This window comes from Callorhinus ursinus, unplaced genomic scaffold (genome assembly GCF_003265705.2).
Source record: "Callorhinus ursinus isolate GAN/ISIS: 27379988/994484 unplaced genomic scaffold, GSC_fseal_2.0 scaffold6, whole genome shotgun sequence".
Taxonomy (NCBI): domain Eukaryota; kingdom Metazoa; phylum Chordata; class Mammalia; order Carnivora; family Otariidae; genus Callorhinus; species Callorhinus ursinus.
Window position 1 is genome coordinate 53534263 of NW_027397068.1, and position 12071 is coordinate 53546333.

Here is a 12071-nt window from a genome sequence, read left to right on the forward strand (position 1 = left end):
CTCGATCCCAGGACCCTGGGATCATGACCTGAGCCAAATGCAGACACAACCTACTGAGCCACCCAGGCACCCCTGGAAATAACACTTTAAAACTCCCAAAGAACTAAAGGAAAAAAAAATACCTCCCAAAATAATGAATTATAGGAAGGGATTATGAAATGAAAGCAGGTAGAAATGGAAAAGAACCAGGAAAAAGTCCTGGGAATGAAAACTATCACCACTATAATTAGAAAAAATAATACTACTCTAGATGAACAAAGCCCATTAATGAATTGGATGGCATGTTGGGGTGTTCACTCAAAATACAGAACAGATTGACAACATGAGCCAGAAAGGGTAGATTTAAGCTTCTGCAAAGGTACAATGGAAACGTTCCAGAGTGGAGAATCAAGGACACGGTAGATATTTAGCATACCTGGGAGTTTTCCAGAACTGAAAAACAAATCCCCAGATTGAAAGTGTACGTGAACAAGTTAGGTTTTTAAATAGGGATTGTTCATGTTAATGCATGCCCAGCTGTAGTCCCAAATGAGAAGCAAATGGAAACAATTCAGCACTTTCTCAGCTCTTGCCCTACCCTCTCATACTCACACAGAGCATACCTCTGGGGAACTTGGCGCATGACTCTTCCTTCCTCTCCATCTCCCACAGCCATAGGAACACTATGCAGCAGGAAGACACCTGAGCTAGGTGTGGCCAGGCCTGGGTGTGCCTCTGAAGCTTAGGTGTGTCATTCTTAATGGCATGTGAAGTATATTGTTTCATTGAAGTTGTAACACAGGTTAGCAGGGATGACCTTCCCAGCTTAATTCACTCTCTCCCCACCTACCCCATTTCATGTTTCAATTCTAGGTTGCCAAGGAAAAATGGCAGAAGGGGCCCAATCTTTGGCCAACTACAAAATAGACAACTGCTGCCACCAGGAGACCTCTTTCCCTGCACCCCACTGCAGCCCACATGCTTGTGGGTGATATTTATAGTGAGCATCTCTCCGTTCCATCAAGCGGCAACATTTAAATCTCTTCTTCCTGACTTTACTGGCTATAGGTTATAAATGTTTTATGAACCGCTGAGCTTGCAGCCTTACTATTTTATTAGAAGGTTAAATATCTTTTCTTCCTAGCTGTTTTACTAGTGAAATTGTTCTTTCTCTTAAAAAATGGTAACTTCATGCCTGTTATGAAATGGAAATTCGCAGGATATTGTTGTACATAACTGTCTAAAAATGGTTTGGCCCATTTGAAAGCAAGCCCGAATGGCACTAGGATTTTTCTTTCTTTTTTTCTTTTGGACTGACTACAAATAATTTAGGGAGGGGAAGAGATTTTTTGATATTTTAACAACTTGATCTGGTCCTTCAGGACTCCATCTATGATTGCTGAGATGTATTAAATTCGAACTCTGGCAACAATCCGAAGAATTTCAGATTGAATTTCCACAGGGGCACATCAGAATGAAGCAAAATAGATAATCAAGTGACTTGGATGACCCTGGGCAAGCCCCTGAACAATTCTGAAAATCAGTTTTCTCATCTGTCCTGTCTTTGACATTTCTTACTCTGCCTTTCTCCCAAACTAAGAATCAAATAAGCTGGGGAGGTAGAATGGGAAGAAATGACCTCTTCTAGAAAGTTGGACTAGGCTTCTTGTCCTCCATGATGGGAGAATGATGTTACAGAGAGAAATCATGCTCTCACTGACAAGGAAGAGCTGTTATTACCACCAACTTCTCAAAGGGAACCACCCCAAGCCATGTCTCTTGTACTCTCCCGTGTCTTTGTTCATACTGCCTCCTTGACTGTTTGTCTCCTCTTCTCTACCTTAAAGCCCCTCATCTTCAAAACCAAGTTCAATTGTCAACTTCCAGTCAGTCTGTAGCCTAACCCTCACACATACATGAAGTGGGAATCACTCCTTCATTGCTCATCCTAGGCCTTACTCCATCTATTCATTCATCTCTTTCCTCAGAAAATCTTTTACTAAATATGTTATATGCAGTGCTATTGGAGATAAAAAATTAAATAAAATACAATCTGTATTCTTAGGCTTGTATATCTTTAAGTCCACATTAATTTGAGCTCCCCACAATGTTCAAGATGAGACCTTATTGAAACCACAAAAATTCTTTTAGTCTTCAACTCACATTTCTTTCATTTATTAACTAAGGAAATATTTATTGAGGGTTTACTCTGTATCATATTCTGTGTTAGACATTAAAGAAAAGATAAGTAATATATGTAGTATACATGTATGCGCGCATATACGTATATTGTGTACTACATATATACTTATATATACACATATAATAATACCAAATATCATTACTGTCATTATTACTACATGGAAAACCTTTAGCGTGTCCCTCAACACTAGAGTCACAATGAGTCTATTCTGTTAAAAGTGAAGAGCTCAGTTATCTGTCTCTCTCACTAGACCAAAGTTTTATAAAAGACCATGTCTTCCTTTACATCATCACCCCTAGCATAATGTTGGGAATTGTAGATGTTCCAGAAGAATTAGAATGAATTGTACTGCCATTATTTTGAGTATTGAAGTCTGGTGAGAATATTTGTTTATGTCTAAGAAAGAGAACCCAGTTACTTTACAGTGAAATGGTACCTAATAATGTGGAATTCTTAGACTCAGCAGGTCTAAGGCAAGTTTGGATTTGTTTTAACATTTATGAAAATGTCAGGATTTTATGATAATTTAGACAGTCTTACTTAATTTAGTAGCAGGATGAGCCACTGCTGTTAGGTGTGACCCTGAGATCAGAAGAGTAGAACAACAACAAAGATCAGTGAAAGTTCTTGGGGCGCCTGGGTGGCTCAGTCTGCTGAGTGTCTGCCTTCAGCTCAGGTCATGATCTCAGGGTCCTAGGATTGAGCCCCGCATTGGAGGGGAGGGGGTCCCTGCTCAAAAGGGGGTTTGCTGCTCCCTCTCCCTCTGCCTCCTCCCCCCCGCTCATACTCATGCTCTGTCTCTCTCTCTTTCAAGTAAATAAATAAAATCTTTTTTTAAAAAAAAGAAAGTTCTCTTATATAAGAAAAAAGGAAATGGACTTATTGTGTAGAGAAGCACAGTTTTGGGATTGCACATGTCATAGAGTTCACTTGTTTCTATGATTAGATAATACATGTCCCTATTGAACTAGGACAGTATAAAAAGGCTTAGCACCAAGACACACAGGGAGAATACTTGATTTAATAAGACCAGGCTCACTAAAGCAAAGGAGTCAACTACTTAGCTGGAAAATAATTTTAAAAAGGTCTTTCCAACCCATAATCAGAAAGGCTGATGTCTCCCCCACCCGACCTCTTGACTATTCAAAGATGATTAGCTCTCAAATGTATGTTATAAAGGCTTTCTCTGAAAGATAACAACTTTTATAGCAAAAGAAAATGTCTTTGCCTGTATAGGAGTGGAGAGTACTTAAAATATTACTTCATGTCAATTCTGAAATCATTTGTTTGAGGGCAGCACTTGCAGGCCTGGATCTTTTCTTTGCCAGAACGATGTTCAAAACCCATAGCAAAAACTGAGCTACAGTTTATGAGAGTACTTTGCAAGTTCTAAAGGACTCTGTAAGTCTAGTCTGTACTATTTTTGTTATGCTTTGAGATTCTCGTGTCTTTTCCTGTGGTTCATCAGAAAAATTTCCTGCTTGAGCACCTCTAGTACTTTAGACCTAGATAATCCGTAATTATTAAAGCGGAATCATTACAAATGTATCCAGACCAAAAAGGCATCATCTGAAGGACAGAAAATACACTTATATCTCTCTTGGAGTGTTTGAAGTAAGGGCCATCTTTGAGTTTCCCGTTAATGAGGCCATCCATGGCCCCTTAGGTGTGGACATTCAGTTGTTGTAATGCCTCTAAAGCTACTCTATTAAAAGAGAAAAAAACCTAACTATACAACAGATGGGCAAATGCCCATTATGGACCTGCACATCAGTACACTCTTCCACAACCGTGGTCTAACTTGCTCCTGTGGTGATTTCCGAGCTCACGGTGGTCAGTGAAGCACTTAGGCAGGACGTGGAAGGTTCTAGGGGGCAGCCTTAATGCTCCAGCCTCCACTCTGAAGTGTGAATGTAAAAGGGAATGGCACAGACATCTTAAAAGCCTAGGGAGAGAGCCAGGGTCTAGAAAGTTCAACCTTCATCTGCCCTTATTAGGATGAACTGCATTTGTTTGCAATTGCAGTGAGCTGAGAGCAACTGTCCTCGCAGATTGTTTTTTAGACAATTCTTACGAATGCACACTATAGAAAGTAACTGTTCAGGAAATATTTTCTGATTTATTATTTGGTCCATAAAGCTATTTATTAAGAGAGACAAAAATGAAAAAATAATATACCCTAAGCAATGTAAAAATAGATAGGTAGTAATGGACCTTCCTCTTTCTTGTTTCTAAAATACATGTTGAGTTCTCTCTCTATACAGTAGTTAGATACTTGCCAGAAAAAAAAAACATAAGCAAAAGCAGAACCATTGTAGATACTTCACACTAAGGGGCTTTGGTACAGGGAATTGGTTAGGTGGATAATGGCAGAACCGAGGAGTCAAATGGGACCCAGTGAAGCAACCCAGAGCTTGGCAGATCAGTGAGCTATTACCACCATTGAGGAAGTAGAGTTGCAGGATGAGCCACTGCTGTTCAGGAGAAGTTAGGACAATTGTGAGGACTTCTGGGAGGAGCTGGGCCACCAAGGCAAGGGTGGAGCCAACAGAGCAGTACACCTTCAGGTGGAGATGCCTTTAGGAAGCACCAGCTTTCTCCCCCGTCTTTCAAGCTTCGGGTCTTCCACCAGTGACTCTCATTGGCCGAGCAGGCCTGGGAGTGAGAGGCAGGGGCCTCTGGGAAATCTAGTCCCCTCTCACACAGGGCAGAAGGCCAGAGGGACAGCTGAGGGCAAATCTGCAACTGACCAGCAGACACTCTAAGAAAAGGTGACTTTTCCCCAACAGTAAAGGAGTTTTATCCCTGTAGAATTTAAATAAATGTATAGATTGTACTCCTTTTTGCTTTAATTATACCCTCAGGTTTAATTAATGATCCGAGAACAGATTTGCTGATTAAGATTAATTAATTAGGGACCTCTGGGTGGCTCAGTCGGTTAAGTGTCTGGCTCAGGTTTAGAGCAGGTCTGAAGCAGAATTGTGCAATGTGCCATTTTGATGTCCTTGCCTTGTTGCTTTTAAGCCACAGAAGAAGCCATCCAATGGATGCCCAGCGACCTCCAATATGTCTGCCCTGCTCCCATGCTAGCACCCAAACCATGCTTAAAAATTACTTATCTTCCCTCTCTTCCAAAAGACAATGACAGTCAAAACTAACACCTGTAATACCCTTTCCTTCACTGCAGTTTATAAAAATAATTAACATTTCTTTAATGCTTTCTATGTACCATGCACTATTCTAAACATTTTATATGCACAAATTCATCCACTCCACACAATAATTCTATGTGGTAAATTATATTATAGTGTCCATTTTACAGATGAGGAACCTGAGACACAGAGAAATTAAACAGCCTGCCCAGAATTACACAGATTCCAAAAACCCATGAGTCTGACTCCAATTAATAGTCTTAGTCACTACACTAGATTCCTCTTGGCTAAGAGTAAAGCAATCAGATCAAATGAATTCACTATTACATGTGAATAATCGATAGTCATTAATCCTCCCAGAGAAGTCTGTACTTTCAAAAGGTGTCCATAAACCAGAGGAATCTAAAGCAACACATTTTTGTGAAATGTCTACTATGTGTCAGCTTTGTGCTGAGTGACATGCATCCAGAAATGATTTGATCATAATCCAGATTGCTGCTTTGTTACAAACACAGGCCTTCGGTCATAGCTGAATTTGAATCTGGCTCTGCCACCTTTCAGGTGTTGGCCTAAGCAGGCTTTTTAAATTATGCAGACTTTATTTTCTTTCCCCTGCAAAATAGGATAAAACAATAACTTTCAGTGGTGGTGGTGGATTAAATTAAGTAATGGCCATAAGACTCTTAGCAAGCAAGCCAGTACATAATAAGTACTCAATATATGGTAGCTATTAGTATTATGAGCTTTCTTCGTAGAGATATGTGAACAGAAATTACAAAGTAGTCTATAAAAGCTATAGTGGAAGCATAAAGTGAAAAGGATGGTATGGTGTGGGAGTCTTCAAAGTGTACCCCCACGGAGTCCTGAGCACCCACAGGTGTGTCTTGGGGGTTCAGGGGCAGGTGTGAGGTGTGGGGAGAGGAAATGACGCCACCACCACCCTGCTACTCCTGCTTTCATTTCAACCAGAACAGCTCCCATTTTGGGTGAGGGGTGTGTGTGTGTGTGTGTGTGTGTGTGTGTGTGTGTGTGTGTGTGTTAATATTGGCCTTTCCTGTCACATTGCTTTCAAGAACAGATCTTGTCTAAAATTACCACTGAGCCTAGGAGTTCTAAACTGAGTTTTCTAATCTTTTCTCTGGAGGATCTTGAGTAAGTCCTTCACCTTCCTTGTCTTCACTTCCTTCTTGTATAATATGAGTGAATTCATTTATTGTTCTTTCCAGGTAAAAAGTTCTGTCAGTTTTTGGACATGTGGGGAAACTCCCCCTAGGTAGTCCACTCCGAGAAAATACCTTCTAGAAATGCCTCGCCTAAGTCAAGCATACTTGTTGGTTTGTTGGTTCATTTCTTTACTTATATCACTTTTTGCCTTTCTCCATGTCTGAACTCAGAGACTCTCTAAAAGTTTCCAAGCTGGTAGCTCTCAAGGCAGTTGGGCAGCCCAGAAGTACTCTTGGATGTAGGTTCTGGAGTCATTGTACACATGGGCCAACTCTAATGTAAGTGTTTTTCCCTGCAGAACAGCTTTCTCTAATCAGAATTACTTCACAAGTGTCCTCTCCACACCAACAGCTGAGTTCATTAAAATCCATCAGTTCAAGGTGAAGGCACAATAGCATCCATCTTTTTAATATGGTAAAAAACATGTGTGTTTTTTTACATGGAACAAAATTTACTCTCAATCATTTTTAAGTGTATAGTTCAGTAGTGTCAAGTATATTTACATTGTTGTGCAACAGATCTCTACAACTTTTCTGAAACTCATACCCATGAAACAACTCCCCATTTCCTCTACCCAAAGCTCTTGGCAACCATGATTCTTTCTCTTTCTGTGAGTCTGACTGCTTTAGACACCTCTCATGAGTAAAATGACACAGTATTTGTCTTTTGTGACTGGCTTATGCCACTTGGCTTAATGTCCTTGACGTTCATCTGTATTGCAGCATGTGACAGGATTTCTTTCTTTTTCGAGGATGAACACTATTCCATGGCATTTTTTGTTCATCCATTCATCCACTGATGGACACTTGGGTTGCTTCCACTTCTTGGTTATTGTGAATAGTGCTGCTATGAATATGGGTGTAAAAATATCTCTTTGAGGTCGTGCTTTGAATTCTTCTAGAAACATATCCAACAATGAGATTGCTGGATCATTTGATGATTTAAGTGGGTCTACTTTCAGGGCTCTCCCACCACGGGCTGCCGGAGAAACTCAAGGAGAAATTCCCAGGTCACATTTGAGAATTTTCATGCAGCTTGGAACCTTCTGGTTTTGTTCTGCCCTATTCTATCAGGAAGTGACTGCTCCAAGAAGCAGGAGCTACTCCACATCTGGGAAGAATGCCTGCTGAGAAATCCCCAGCATGCTACATATACTATAAGCTTATAAAAACGACATACTTTCTGAACACTCTGTTGGCACAAGTCTCTGAGGCATCCTAGAATTGGCCCTCACAACTAGAAACCACGAGAATGTCCATAATCCAATTTAAAATATGCCAATTCTCAGGGCGCCTGGGTGGCTCAGTTGTTAAGCGTCTGCCTTCGGCTCAGGTCATGATCTGGAGCTCCGGGATGGGTCCCACATCGGGCTCCCTGCTCTGCGGGAAGCCTGCTTCTCCCTCTCCCACTCCCCCTGCTGTGTTCCCGCTCTCGCTGTGTCTCTCTCTGTCAAATAAATAAATAAAATCTTTAAAAAAATAAAACAATAAAAAAAATAAAATATGCCAATTCTCACTCTACTCGTCTGTAAATGAGACAATTTGCACAAAAATCCCTGCAGTCTCACCTCCCCTATCTGGGGAAGTTTAACAAGGGAAATCATGGAGAAGGTTTCGGTGATTTGGAAAATATTCAAGCCCAGGTTCTTGAATACTAAAGCAGCAGCATTACATGAAGTGGATTTTGTTTAACTGTTTATTCACAACACTCAATAATTGAACCACTAGGAGCCATGGTGACAGAAATGAAGGTAGATGGATAGGAGTTATAGAAGACAATGGGTCCCCTGTCTTTAACGTTAATTAGTTGGCGCCTGCCATATATTCCATCTGTTCACATACTGTGACCTCAATATACATGCTGCATGAAGAAAAAGGGAATAAAATATACATTAAATAATTATCATTAAATTTGGAGACTTTTTTTCAAATTGATCTAGAATGCTGATATTTAGAAAATAACACTTCTTCCACCTTGAAAATTAACTAAGGATATACAATTATTGTTAAGGAGAGAATATGTCCACGTCTTAGCTATTTGCTCCCCTTTCTTAACCATCAGTTATACTTTACAAGAGAAACCATGATGAACAAGTGCCAGTGAGTCCTTTGCCAGTAAAATAGGAGGACACGGCCTTGGTCCAGGTACTACGATGGGTTTAGATGTGAAGAAGGATCTGGGATTTTGATTTCTTCCAATGCTAGTGGTGTTTGGCCTACCTGTCAAAGCAGCAAACCAATCAAAACCCCTGAATTGAGTTAGACGACTGTATAAGGTGTAGGTTTTAAGAACAACCTAGTTAACTCTACAAGGTCAAGGCCTTGAAATTCAAGAGAATTTTATTTTATTTTTTTAAGATTGTATTTATTTATTTGAGAGAGAGAGCACAGAGAGAGAGTGAGAGGGAGAAGCAGACTCCCTGCTGAGCAGGGAGCCCAATGTGGGGCTCAATCCCGGGACCCTGAGATCACGACCCGAGCCGAAGGCAGACGCCCAACCAATTGAGCCACCCATGGGTCCCTCAAGACCATTTTAAATATGAGGAAGTTTCAGTTGAAGTGAGTATTTTTGTCCTAAAGGAGAAGAAAAATCAGAACTTTGGAAGCATAAACTTAAAAAATTATTTAGAAAAATTAGCCAAGAGCAGGAATTGGAAACACAAAATATATATCGCTAGAAAACAAAACAAATAAACAACAACAACAAGAAAAAACAAAACAAAGTCTTTGGAAGGTGAAAAAGTCCCTATGGAAGTTTTTTCTATTCATGTTTGCAAACTCTAAGTATCTACCTTCTATCAGCTGTGGACAAAAGAGGCAGTGAAATTTCTGACTTCTTTTCATGATGAAAACAAACTTGAGAGGCTACTGTACTTCCAATGGGAAGTCTGTGTATAGCGGATTTGGGGCTTGTTGCCTTCCATGAACACAGAGGTTAGGCCGAATTGGACAAATTTACAGCTGTACAGCTGAGTTGCATTTATGTGAAGGCTCCCTGATGCACACCACGAAAAGAGAGAGAGAGAGAGAGAAGGGGAGGGGACAAGGATGTGGGGGGGCCCAAGGGGAGGAAAAGGGAGAGGGAGCTGGGGAGGTGCCTGGGCCAGGGTTGCAGATCACCCCCAAGAGGGAAGATAATAAGGAGAGTTGTTCCATCACTATCTGAAGCCATTACTTTTTAAAATAATGGCTATATGTAAGAGGCAATATAGCCTAGAGGTCAAGGGTCCAGCCTCTGAAATGAGGCTACTTGAAATTAAATTCTGAGGTTACCACCGTGAGCTCTAGGACAAGCAGCTCATCGTCCTGTACCTCAGTTTCCTTATTTCTAAAATAGGCAGAATAACATTTCTGTACTTCTTTGGGTTGTTGGGAAGATGAAATGAGTTTCTCTATGTGATGCTCCAAGCAGAGCGCCTGGCCCCCATATGTGGTATAAAAGGGGAGCCTTAAGTGCTAATGGTCAAAGGGAGACCCATGCTGAGCAACCTGACAAGATGAGCTGAAACATCGGTAAAACTTGCCATCGTGCCTTAAGAGCACAAGGTAATGCGCTTCTTGTTTCAAACTTAAATAAAGTGGGGCACCTGACTGGCTCTGGCGATAGAGTATACGACTCTTGGTCTTAGGGTTGTGAGTTCAAGCCCCATGTTGGGCACGGTGCCTACTTAAAAAAAGAAATAAATAAAAAAGAAATAAAATAAAACTTAAATAAAGTGATTACTTCATTAAAGCCACTTGAGTCTGAAGTAGTCTGGGTCCACTCTTGCCAGAGCCCTGAAAACATCAGAAAATAAAAGACAAAAATGGAATTTGACTGCAAATTTTCTTTATTAAAAGGTAATCCTATTTTTGTTTCTATGAAGGAATGGGCCTTTCAAAAATCTCCTCTCGTGGCATCCTCTTGGATTAGTCAGAATAACCACATGTTTATATAGGATCACAGGCTATGGGGTTTCCCCCGAATGCTAAATAAAAGCACATTTTGGGCTTCAAAGTCGTCACCTGGTTAGGCAATGACCATTGTCCTAGATACAGAAATGTAAGAGGAAGGACATTTTAGGGGGAGTAAATCCAGTGGTTTGTTATTTCTAAAAGTCTGAAGCAAGGACCCTGAACCTGAATCTGTGTTTCAGTGTTGATAAATACCTCCGAAATGGAATGTATCTTGTTAGATGCGTGTGGTTTTCTGTGACTAGGGTTCCTAGCTTTGGTTGGATTTTTGAAAGAGTCTGTTACCCAAATCATTAAGATTCACTGGACTAGCAACATATTCAAAGACTGAAGGAGAAGAACAAATGTAGCTTTTTGAAAATGCATTTAATGCATTTTCCGGTTTTATATATAACCATGGCTGCATTCAAATGCTCTGTTCAAATTCCCAGACGACCCCCCAGCTAAAATGCATTAGCCCCACACAGGTGCAAACAAAATTTTTATCTCCTCGTGTTTTCCTGACAGCGTTTATCTGAGTCCCAAACCAAATAATCTTGCGTATCTATCATGTGAAAAATACAAAGAAGTTTATTTTTAGGGGAAAGCACTTTTTCATTCATAGTAATCGACGATTTCTGAAACGAATATGGATATGGGATGCCAGCCCAGAAGAACAGAGCACACGCAGGTCAGTGGAAGAAACTGATTCCCAGAGTCGGTGAGGTGACAGAAGTACGGAGACCTCAGTGCATCGCTACCGCTGCTTGGGGCTGATTGTCTCCCAGGTGCCACCGTCTCTTCATGAAGGTCCCTCTCAGAAGAAAAGCTGCCTCTTGTCTGCCTACTTGCCTAATTCCTGTGATGCCGATATTCTGATCAGCTATCTGGGTTTTACATGGTTTAGGCATTTGGTATCACCATTCTTAGCCTCTTTACCAGAGAGGCAGTGGCCTCACGGAAGCAGCTACCTAGTCATAGCGTGAGATTTGCACGCACACACACACACAACATACAACATACACATATGCCACAAAAACCTGCATACAAATGTTTATAGCAGCTTTAGTCATAATTGCCAAAACTTGGAAGCAACCAAGATGTCCTTCAGTAGGTACATAGGTAAATAAACTTCGATACATCTAGTCAGGGGAATGTTATTCAGCACTAAAAAGAAATGAGCTATCAAGACATGAAAAGACCTGGAGGCACCTGAAATGCATATTACTAAGTGAAAGAAGCCAACACGAAAAGCCTACATACTGTATGATCCCAACTCTATGACCTGCTGGAAGAGGCAGAACTGTGGAGACAGTAGAAAGATCACTGGATGCTGAGGGGGAGAGGGGTGGTTGGGAGAAGGGAGGGATGGATAAGCAGAGTACAGAGGACTTTTAGGGCAGTGACAATTTTCTGGATGATACTGTAGTGATGGGTACATGTCATTATACAGTTGTCCAAGCCTTTAGAATGTAGAACACTAAGAATGACCCCTAAGGTAAACTATAGACTTCAGGTGATAATGATGTGCCAATGTGGGTTCATCAGTTGGAATATATGTAGCACTCTGGTAGCGGTTGT